Genomic DNA, 10,189 nt, shown 5'->3' on the forward strand with positions numbered 1-10,189 from the left:
CATTTCAAAGCCACTGTATCTAATATTTAGGGACTCATTAAAGACAGGAATAGTACCACTGGATTGGCGCAGGGCCAATGTGGTGCCCATATTTAAAAAGGGAACAAAGTCTTTACCAAGTAACTATAGACCTGTTAGTTTAACTTCTATAGTTGGGAAGATACTGGAACGTTTAATAAAAGACCACATGGATGAGTTCTTGCAGGAAAAAAACTATTTAAGCAGCAGACAACATGGATTCATGAAAGACAGAAGTTGTCAGACAAACCTGATTTCCTTTTATGAAGAGGTAAGTAAAACCCTGGACAGAGGAGTGGCTGTGGACGTGATATATTTGGATTTTGCAAAAGCGTTCGATACAGTTCCGCACACACGGCTCATGTGTAAGGTAAGGTCTACAGGATTGGATATATCAGTTTGTAAATGGATAGAAAACTGGCTGAAAGCCAGAATTCAGAGAGTCGTGGTTAATGATTCTTACTCTGAATGGTCCAAGGTTATCAGTGGTGTACCCCAAGGTTCAGTGCTGGGACCCTTACTTTTCAATATATTTATAAATGATATTGGGTCTGAGATCAAAAGTAACATTTCTGTCTTTGCAGATGACACCAAGCTATGCAGTGGAATAACGTCCTTACAGGATGTCTCCAATTTACAAGCCGACCTCAATGCTCTGTCTAATTGGGCGACTAAGTGGCAGATGAGGTTTAATGTAGATAAATGTAAAGTTATGCACTTGGGGGCTAAGAATATGCATGCATCATACATACTAGGGGGAGTACAACTGGGGGGATCTGTAGTGGAGAAGGATCTTGGGGTTTTGGTAGATCATAAGCTCAATAATGGCATGCAATGCCAAGCTGCGGTTTCCAAAGCGAGCAAAGTCCTTTCTTGTATTAAGAGAGGTATGGACTCCAGAGACAGAGATATAATTTTGCCCCTGTACAAATCATTAGTAAGACCTCATCTGGAATATGCAGTTCAGTTTTGGGCACCAGTTCTCAAAAAGGATATAGGAGAACTGGAGAAAGTGCAGAGAAGAGCAACCAAACTGATAAGAGGCATGGAGGAGCTCAGCTATGAGGAAAGATTAGAGGAACTACATTTATTCACTCTTGAGAAGAGGAGAATAAGGGGGGATATGATCAACATGTACAAATATATAAGAGGTCCATACAGTGAACTTGGTGTTGAGTTATTCACTTTACGGTCATCACTGAGGACAAGGGGGCACTCTTTACGTCTAGAGGAAAAGAGATTTCACCTCCAAATACGGAAAGGTTTTTTCACAGTAAGAGCTGTGAAAATGTACTCTACTCTGGCCAGCTCAGTAGATTGCTTTAAGAAAGGTCTGGATTCTTTCCTAAATGTACAGAATATAACTGAGTACTAAGATTTGTAGGTATAGTTGATCCAGGGTAAATCCGATTGCCTCTCGGGGGATCAGGAAGGAATTTTTTCCCCTGCTGTAGCAAATTGGATCATGCTCCGCTGGGGTTTTTTGCCTTCCTCTGGATCAACTGTGGGTATGGAGTTGGGTGTATAGGATTTTACTGTGTTTTTTATTTTGTTTTTTTGTTTTTTGTGGTTGAACTGGATGGACTTGTGTCTTTTTTCAACCTGACTAACTATGTAACTATATGTAATGTTAATTAATAGGAGGCGGATCGAACATCGCATATGTTCGCCCGCTGCGGCGAACATGAACACGCGAAAATCGCCACAAACAGTTCTGTACATCACTAGTTCCCATCAGTGAAGGAGAAAATGTACCCATTTACAAAATGTTATAACAGAAACAAACAGAAATGTTTTGTTATTATTATTAATTCATTCCGTTCACTAACAGCTAAATCTGAAAAGAAAATTCCGATACCGATAATTTGTTAGTTATTATTTCGGATTTTCAAATTTATTAAAATGAATGAATGTCGATCATAACTAATGACCCGAAAAACTAAGAAACAAATGAAAGGAAAACAAAGAAATATTGGGTCAGTGCACATGTCTACAGCTTAGTAGATGATAAATTAGACAGATAACTGAGAAGCCGCAGATGTCACTCGCTAACAAGCTTTTAGATGTTTTACGAAGTTCCAAGGAATGTCTATACAAGAGGAAATCTATATGTTGTAAATGCCTATAAGAGGCCACTTGGCATCCTGGCGTGAGTCGCTCCTTTCCCTGGTGAAATAAAAGGTTTGTTTTCCTGGAGTCCGTGTCCGGAGTCCATTCCTGGTTTCCCAGAACTCAAAGAGCCGTTTTGCTGCAACATTTCTCTGGTGCATTGGCCGGGAAACCAGGTGTGACGGCTGTGACAGGTGACAACACCACCAGCAATTCTTCTCATTCCACCGACACACACAACTTTTTTTTCTCTTCAATACATTTTTTATTATAATTTTTACTTTTAAACAGATTACAGTCATAAAATCAGGAAATAGTAAAAAGGTAGAAATGTGATTGGTCAGGAAAATGATTTGTCTGGAATGTGGAGGCGGAGTCATACAATACACAACGTGTTACATTATTATAACAAAGAATTGTAGAAAAGATCACACCATAGAAAATGGGGGAAAAGGAGAAAATAAACCCGGATATTAAGGGGAAATTTGTGTAAGAGGAACACCTTAACAATCACCACCATTTTATTCTCCAGGGCCTCTGCTATCAGGTAATATATGTTTGGGAGTTTTATCTTATCTTCAGGACCAAAATATACAAAAACATCTGACAGTGAAAGGGTTAATGTGAGCTAGATGGGATCACTCTGCTGTGCTCACACATTAGAGCTCCCCCTTGCTGCAGCCTGGTAATAACATTGCTGGGAGGTCTATTCATTTATCTGCTCCATACTTCCCATCTTTATATAAACGTCTCCTGACATTTAGGGGTCTATTCATAAAATATGTGCATAGCAATTCCCCCGGGGAAAGTCCATGTACATTCCTTCTGTGTGAATGGGGGAAAGATGAATGTTATTAGGATATTTGCTGTGCTGGTCGAACGGTTTCCATTCATTTACAATGGAAATGATTGCATTTGGCCACTAGATGGAGATAATTTCTATGCTACTTAGCGCCATCTAATGGGCAAATGTGGTATTTCCTGTTTTACGTCAATGGTCGGTATTAATACCACAGGGGCAGATTTTTGCCACTAGATGGAGCCGATGATCTAATATTTGTCATGATTGGAGGAACGCGTGTCACATTCATTCTACAATTTGTTTTATAATAGATCCCTAAATGTCTGTGAAATCTTCCACCACAAAATGTACTCAGCCAATGAGAGGGAATGACTCCATTTTTATTTTTCTCCTGCTATCAATGGCCAACACGGTACAACACTTCCTCCATGTCTTTGGTGATCTCTGATCTCCTTATGAAGTGTTTCTTACATGATGAAGATCAGCCATGGAGTATATCTGAGGTGTATATCAGGGTGTGCTTCTTCCCCACATGTCCAGCAACATTCATATACAAGACATTTCCCGCACTCACTAATACACCTCAAGGGTTGTGTGGGACCCCTGATGTACAGGAAGACAGGACTTCAGTGAGGAACATTTCCCTCACTCAGGACAGGAATATGGCTTCTCCCTCATGTGAGATCTCTGATGTGTGGAAAGACGGGACTTCACTGAAAAACATTTTCCGCACTCAGAACAGGAAAAAGGCTTCTCCCCCGAGTGAGATCTCTGATGTATGGAAAGACTGGACTTCACTGAAAAACATTTCCCGCACTCAGAACAGGAAAAAGGCTTCTCCCCCGTGTGTGATCTCTGATGTGTGTAAAGATGGGACTTCTCTGAAAAACATTTACCGCACACAGAACAGGAAAAAGGCTTCTCCCCTGTGTGAGATCTCTGATGTATGGAAAGACTGGATTTCTGTAAAAAATATTTCCCGCACTCAGAACAGGAAAAAGGCTTCTCCAACATGTGCAATCTCTGATGCATGGAAAGACTGGACTTCACTGGAAAACATTTTCCGCACTCAGAACAGGAAAAAGGCATTTCACCCGTGTGTGATCTCTGATGTATGGAAAGCTTGGACTTCACTGAAAAACATTTTCCGCACTCAGAACAAGAATAAGGCTTCTCCCCCGTGTGTGATCTCTGATGTGTGTAAAGATTGGACTTATCTGAAAAACATTTCCCGCACTCGGAACAGGAAAAAGGCTTCTCCCCCGTGTGTGATCTCTGGTGTTTGGAAAGACGGGACTTCTCTGAAAAACATTTCCCGCACTCAGAACAGGAAAAAGGCTTTTCCCCCGTGTGTGATCTCTTATGTGTGGTAAGATTAGATTTCTGTGAAAAACATTTTCCGCACTCAGAACAGGAATACGGCTTCTCACCTGTGTGAGATATTTTATGCTTATAAAGACTGGATTTGCAACCGAAATACTTCCCGCACTCAGCACAGAAAAACTTTTTATCAGTTGGAAGGACGGCACCGTCCCGCACAGTCTGAGGTTCCTCAGGATAAGAGGAATACGATGGTCCGGCACCGTCCCGCACAGTCTGAGGTTCCTCAGGATAAGAGGAATACGATGGTCCGGCACCGTCCCGCACAGTCTGAGGTTCCTCAAGATAAGAGGAATACGATGGTCCGGCACCGTCCCTCACAGTCTGAGGTTCCTCAGGATAAGAGGAATACGATGGTCCGGCACCGTCCCTCACAGTCTGAGGTTCCTCAGGATAAGAGGAATACGATGGTCCGGCACCGTCCCGCACAGTCTGAGGTTCCTCAGGACAAGAGGAATACGATGGTCCGGCTCCATCCCGCACAGTCTGAGGTTCCTCAGGATAAGAGGAATACGATGGTCCAGCATCGTCCCGCACAGTCTGAGGTTCCTCAGGATAAGAGGAATACGATGGTTCATCTACACTGTGTGGTGCCGGATGGACATTTGAGGTAGTCAGGTTTTCTCCTGGACTATACTGTGTGATGTCCTCATCTTCTACTTTACAGTCTGGAGACAAAGTGAGACAATCTTCTGAGGTTTTCCTTATCTCCTGTCCACCTACTAAAATAGAGATACAAAGATTATTACTAGACATGAGCTGATTGGTTCCCCTAAACCAGGACTCCGCCCACATCAGGCAGCTTTGTCTCTGAGGATCTTACAATTCCCCCCTCAAGGTAACTAGTAAATGGCTCCTCTGATCTCCTACCAGAACATTTCTTTAATTCATGGACCTTAGTCAGAGTGAGGAAACAATGAGAACTGTCTTTTATAGGAGTGACAGTGATGAGGGGATTATAGGATGAGGGTCAGGAGTATTTAATGTACAACATAGAGTATATAGTGCAGGGGTCAGGAGTATGTAATGTACAACATAGAGTATATAGTGCAGGGGTCAGGAGTATGTAATGTACAACAGAGTATATAGTGTAGGGGTCAGGAGTATGTAATGAACACGTAACACCCTGGTGTTTAGGAAGGGTGGCTAATAAATTGAGTTTCCCAGGTGGTATTTATCCTTGCTTATTGTTAGGAGATCTACTGATTACTCTATAACTTTGGATGGCTATACCTTTTCTCTTCTGGCACTAGGTGGCACTAGATAGACAAGGGTGTAGCAAGGTCGGATTATGAATGGACGGGGTGCCTCAGCCAATTGGCAGGGGTTTCTTTGGTCCCTTGGCCTGCTGGGATAGCCTATTTATTTTGGTGGAGTCAGGTGATCGGGGTTCTGTGCCACCTAGACGGCTGTCTGGGTGGACGTGTGTTATGTCGCCTGGGTTGCTAGGCCGGAAGCCTGAGGCCTATCCAGGAGCAAGAGAATCAGTGCAGGGTTGGGACTGCAGGATTGGATTCCAACCGAGAATAAAGGTTCAGCCGAACGGGGAACCAGTTGTGGTCGGAGGTGGAGGGGAAGCTGTCGCCACTAAGGGACCATCCACCTTGTTACCGGAGACTACAGTTAGTAAGCTGGAGCCAGTACCAGAGCAATCTTCTCACCAGCCTGGGACAGTGAAGAAGTGGGAAAGCTTCAGCAGGTGCCAAGCCAGGGACCCAGCAGGATAGCGGGGGTGACGCTTGAGGAGCATCAGTAAGTGCCAAGCCAGGGGACCAGCAGGATAGTGGGGGCGATGCTTGAGCATCAGTAAGTGTTAAGCCAAGGGCCCAGCAGGACAGCGGGGGTGACGCTTGAGGAGCATCAATAAGTGCCAAGCCAGGGGCCCAGCGGGGGTGACGCTTGAGGGATATACAGCGGAACCAGCGAGTCGGGAGGAGCCTAACGCCTGGGGCCCGAACGTGAAAAATAAAAAGTGCCCGCAGGCTCTATATACTCTGAACAGCGGTATTCAGACGGTCCCCGGGGTACAAACAAGACAGGGACTGGAGGTTAGTTGTTAAGTTGAATCTGTTTGTAATTTGGAACTGGTACATTTTGTAAGTGTAGCTCAGCCAAAAAAATTCAAATTTTAAGCCTTTTGGAAAACATAGAGAAGGGTTATCACCCCTGTAACATTTGTTTTGCTGTCTGTGCCCTGTGTTCAGAAGATTTCACCTCACTTTCTGTCCCAATGACAATTGGATTTAGAAAATTTGGGGTTATTAGGGAAACAAGGATTGGTGATAAAGCATCAGTGGAGAGGAGACACCTTTTTCCCATATCAACTCTTACAGAAGAGAATTTCCCTTCCTAGGGGTAGATTTCCTCTCACTTCCTGTTGTCTCCCTCCGTTTGTAATTAGGAGTCGTTTGTAAGTCGGATGTTTGAAAGTAGGGGAAAATTGTGCCTTAGGTGTTGGTGGTACCAGAACACTGTAAGACCTCACTGTTACTCTTGGTGGGTGTAGGAACGGGGCCTTGCTGTGAAATATTAGATCGAAAATTGTAATTAATGTAAACAGGAGCAGAAAAATTGGGCCTTAGGCAGTGGTGGCAGTGCCATGAAACAAAAATATTCTTAGAATCTATCAACATGAACATTAAGGATGAATAGGATAGTCACTCAGCATAATAGGATAGTCACTCAGCATAGGCAGTCTTCAAGGGATCCCACATCCATAGAAAAATCAATTGGTTACATCAGCATCAGGTGCTTGGTAGCTGGTGATCCAAGACTGATTCATTTATATGAAGGTGAGCCGATCAACAGAGTCTGTGGACAGGCGCACTCTGTGATCAGTTACAAAGCCTCCAGCAGCACTGAATGTCTGATCAGAAAGAACGCTGGACGCAGGACAGGCCAGTAGCTCAATTGCATATTGTGCAAGCTCTGGCCAGTGGACCATCCTCAAGACCCAGTAACCCAGAGGATTTTCTGTTGGAAAGGTCTCCAAGTCTGATCTTGCCCCTAGATATTCCTGCATCATGTAATTCAGACACTGGCGACGGTTGCTGGAACCGATCAGACCTTGGGGCTGCGGACTGAAGAATTGCCTGAAGGCATCAGTCAGACGGCCACTTTCTCCACCTTCACTTTCTGTGATTGAACGAAGCCTCAGCAACACGTTGTCCAGCACCAGGAAATTGTAACCTCCCAGGCTCTGGAAAGGCATTGCACAAACCTTTCTGCAAGGCCTCCCAAAGATGTTTCATCCTCTGCTCCCTCTGCGAAGGGTGGAAAAGTTCTGGGAAAGTTCCTGAAAACAGGGCACATGGGTCAAGTGTCCATGTTGGAGGTCAGAGAGTAGGTTGGTGCCTACAACCATTCCTGGCTGAAGCTGGCATGGCGTCAACCACTTCTGAGCCTGCACCTGCAAAACTGACAGAATCTCTGCCCCAGTGTGGCTCCTGTCCCCTAAGCAGACCAACTTAAGCATCGCATGGCATCTTTTTGCCTGAGTGCTTGCGTAGCCCCCTGAACCTCTATGGAGCTTCGCTGGTACAGAGGACAAATCTGCAGAGGAAGAGGCCATAGAGGAAGAAGAGGAGGGGGTGGAGGAGAGAGCCACTACTAGCATTTTGGAGGTGTGGTGGCAAAACAAGCTCCAACAGTACTGCACCTTGTCCTGCATCCTTCCCAGCTGCCAGCAGAGTTACCCAGTGCGCCGTGAAAGAAAGGCAACGTCCCTGTCCATGCCTGCTGGACCATGAGTCAGCGGTAATATGCACCTTACTGCTGACCGCTCTGTCCAACGAGGCCAAGACATTGCCTTCCACATGCTGGTAGAGATGCTGGAATGGTCTTCCGTGAAAAGAAATGGCGTTTGGGAACCTGCCACTGAGGTACCGCACATTCCACAAATTCACAAAAGGGGGCAGTCTACCAGCTGAAAAGGCAGCAGTTGCAGTGCAAATGCACTAGCCAAGCTAGCATTCAGACGCTGAGCATGTGGATGGCTGGGACCAAATTTCTTTATACAATTTAGCAACAGGGGTAGGGAATGTGCATAAGGCCTTATATAGTGTGGGGCGTGGACTTAGTCCCCCTGAGCCTGATTGGCCAAAGGCACCCTGCTTTTGGCCAATTATGGCTCTCTTTGCTGATGGCGCTGGGATTGGCCAAAGTATGCGGGTCATAGTGCATGCTTTGGCCTATAATCACACAGCAATGCACTGCTATCTCGCAGTGCATTATGGTGCGTGACGCGGCGCTCAAATTTGGTGCGAACTCCCCATAATGTTCGTTTTTCGATGAACGGGCGAACAACCAATGTTCGAGTGGAACTCATGTTCGACCCGAACATAAATCTCATCCCTACTAGTGAGACACCGGGAGCTCAGGGAGAGAGGATCTGCAGTGAGAGACTGTGTGAGAAGAAGAGAGCTATTCTGTGTTACCAAGAGTTATGTAGAACTACCGTTAGTGACTAACAAGATTTGTTAACATAGGAGACAGCGGTCCTACCTATACAGAAGTGGTGTCCGGCTGGAGGCCTTCCACTGTATAGCAGTCTACCTATAGAAGTCTCGGAGTCTGACAATTGTCATTGCATCTACTCAAATGTGTCCTGGCCCTAACTGGCTCTCCAACTGTTCTTGTTCAGAGATAATAAAGAGTATGTAATGTACAACATAGAGTATATAGTGCAGGGGTCACATAGAGAATATAGTGCAGGGGTCAGGAGTATGTAATGTACAACATAGAGGACATAGTGCAGGGGTCAGGAGTATGTAATGTACAACAGATTATATAGTGATGGGTTAGGACTCATGATATTGGTATTCAGTAATCAGTGGTGGGTGAAATGTTTACTGGAGACAAGTTGCAGAGATCCCACACCGCTGCCTCCCATCTCCTGAGACTGCACTCAGTGACTTGGGTCTGAGACTATACAGACATATCCCTCCACCCGGCACAGCCAGCAAATAACAGAGCAAGTAACCCGGGAGAATTGTTCTGTCAGAAATCTCCCTAGACCCGGGCATGGGGCAGAAGACCCAAGGTACATACCCGAGGTGTCTAGGTCAAGCAAACCCTATGGTGAAAATCAACATTTTGCTGCCAGCTGAACCCCAGAATCACCATAAATCCAGTCTAGAGACATAAATTGTGTCTGCAGCACAGAGAAGGAAGATTATCCGAGAGAAATACAGGAAGGGGAACACAGCTCAGGAAAGTGACCCGGGGATTACAGGCTGATACCACCCAGTCCCCGCCCTACTCTGGACCAATCAGTGAGCAGTATGGGTGGAGGAATGGATTTTGTGTTAATGACCCACCTGTGCTGATCTCTGTAGGAGTGTCCTCCTCTATAAATGTCCCCGTTATTCCATCCTCCTCCATAGACTGCTGATCATCCCTCACATACGTCTCTTCTTCTTCTGATTTCACCTCAAATTCTATATCGATTGGGTCTCCACTCTAAACCAAGAGAATGAGAGAGAATATCATCTGTAAGATATAAACTTACATACAAAATCCACACATCATCTCCACCAGTCCATGTTCTAGATGCTCCGCCCCACCGACCTTGTAACAGTGGGGGATGGTGTGACCTTCCTGTGTGGAATCCCGGGAATACAGAGGACGGGGACATCTCTCTGGTGGGTTCCTGGTATTAGGTGGCTCCATCATATCCTTGTGTCCTTCTGAAAACTCCTCCATCACTCCATACTCCTCATCCTCCTCTTTATACTCTTCTTTGAAAAAAATCAATATTATCATCCCCGAGGTTTCCACTCTGAATATATAATAAAACATTCATTATAATAAACATGTTTGTGTATAAATCATAACTACCAATAATTGTTCCTCATCTACCTGATGATGGTGGGGGATGGT

Source organism: Rana temporaria (genome assembly GCF_905171775.1).
Source record: "Rana temporaria chromosome 4 unlocalized genomic scaffold, aRanTem1.1 chr4a, whole genome shotgun sequence".
NCBI classification, from domain to species: Eukaryota; Metazoa; Chordata; class Amphibia; order Anura; family Ranidae; genus Rana; species Rana temporaria.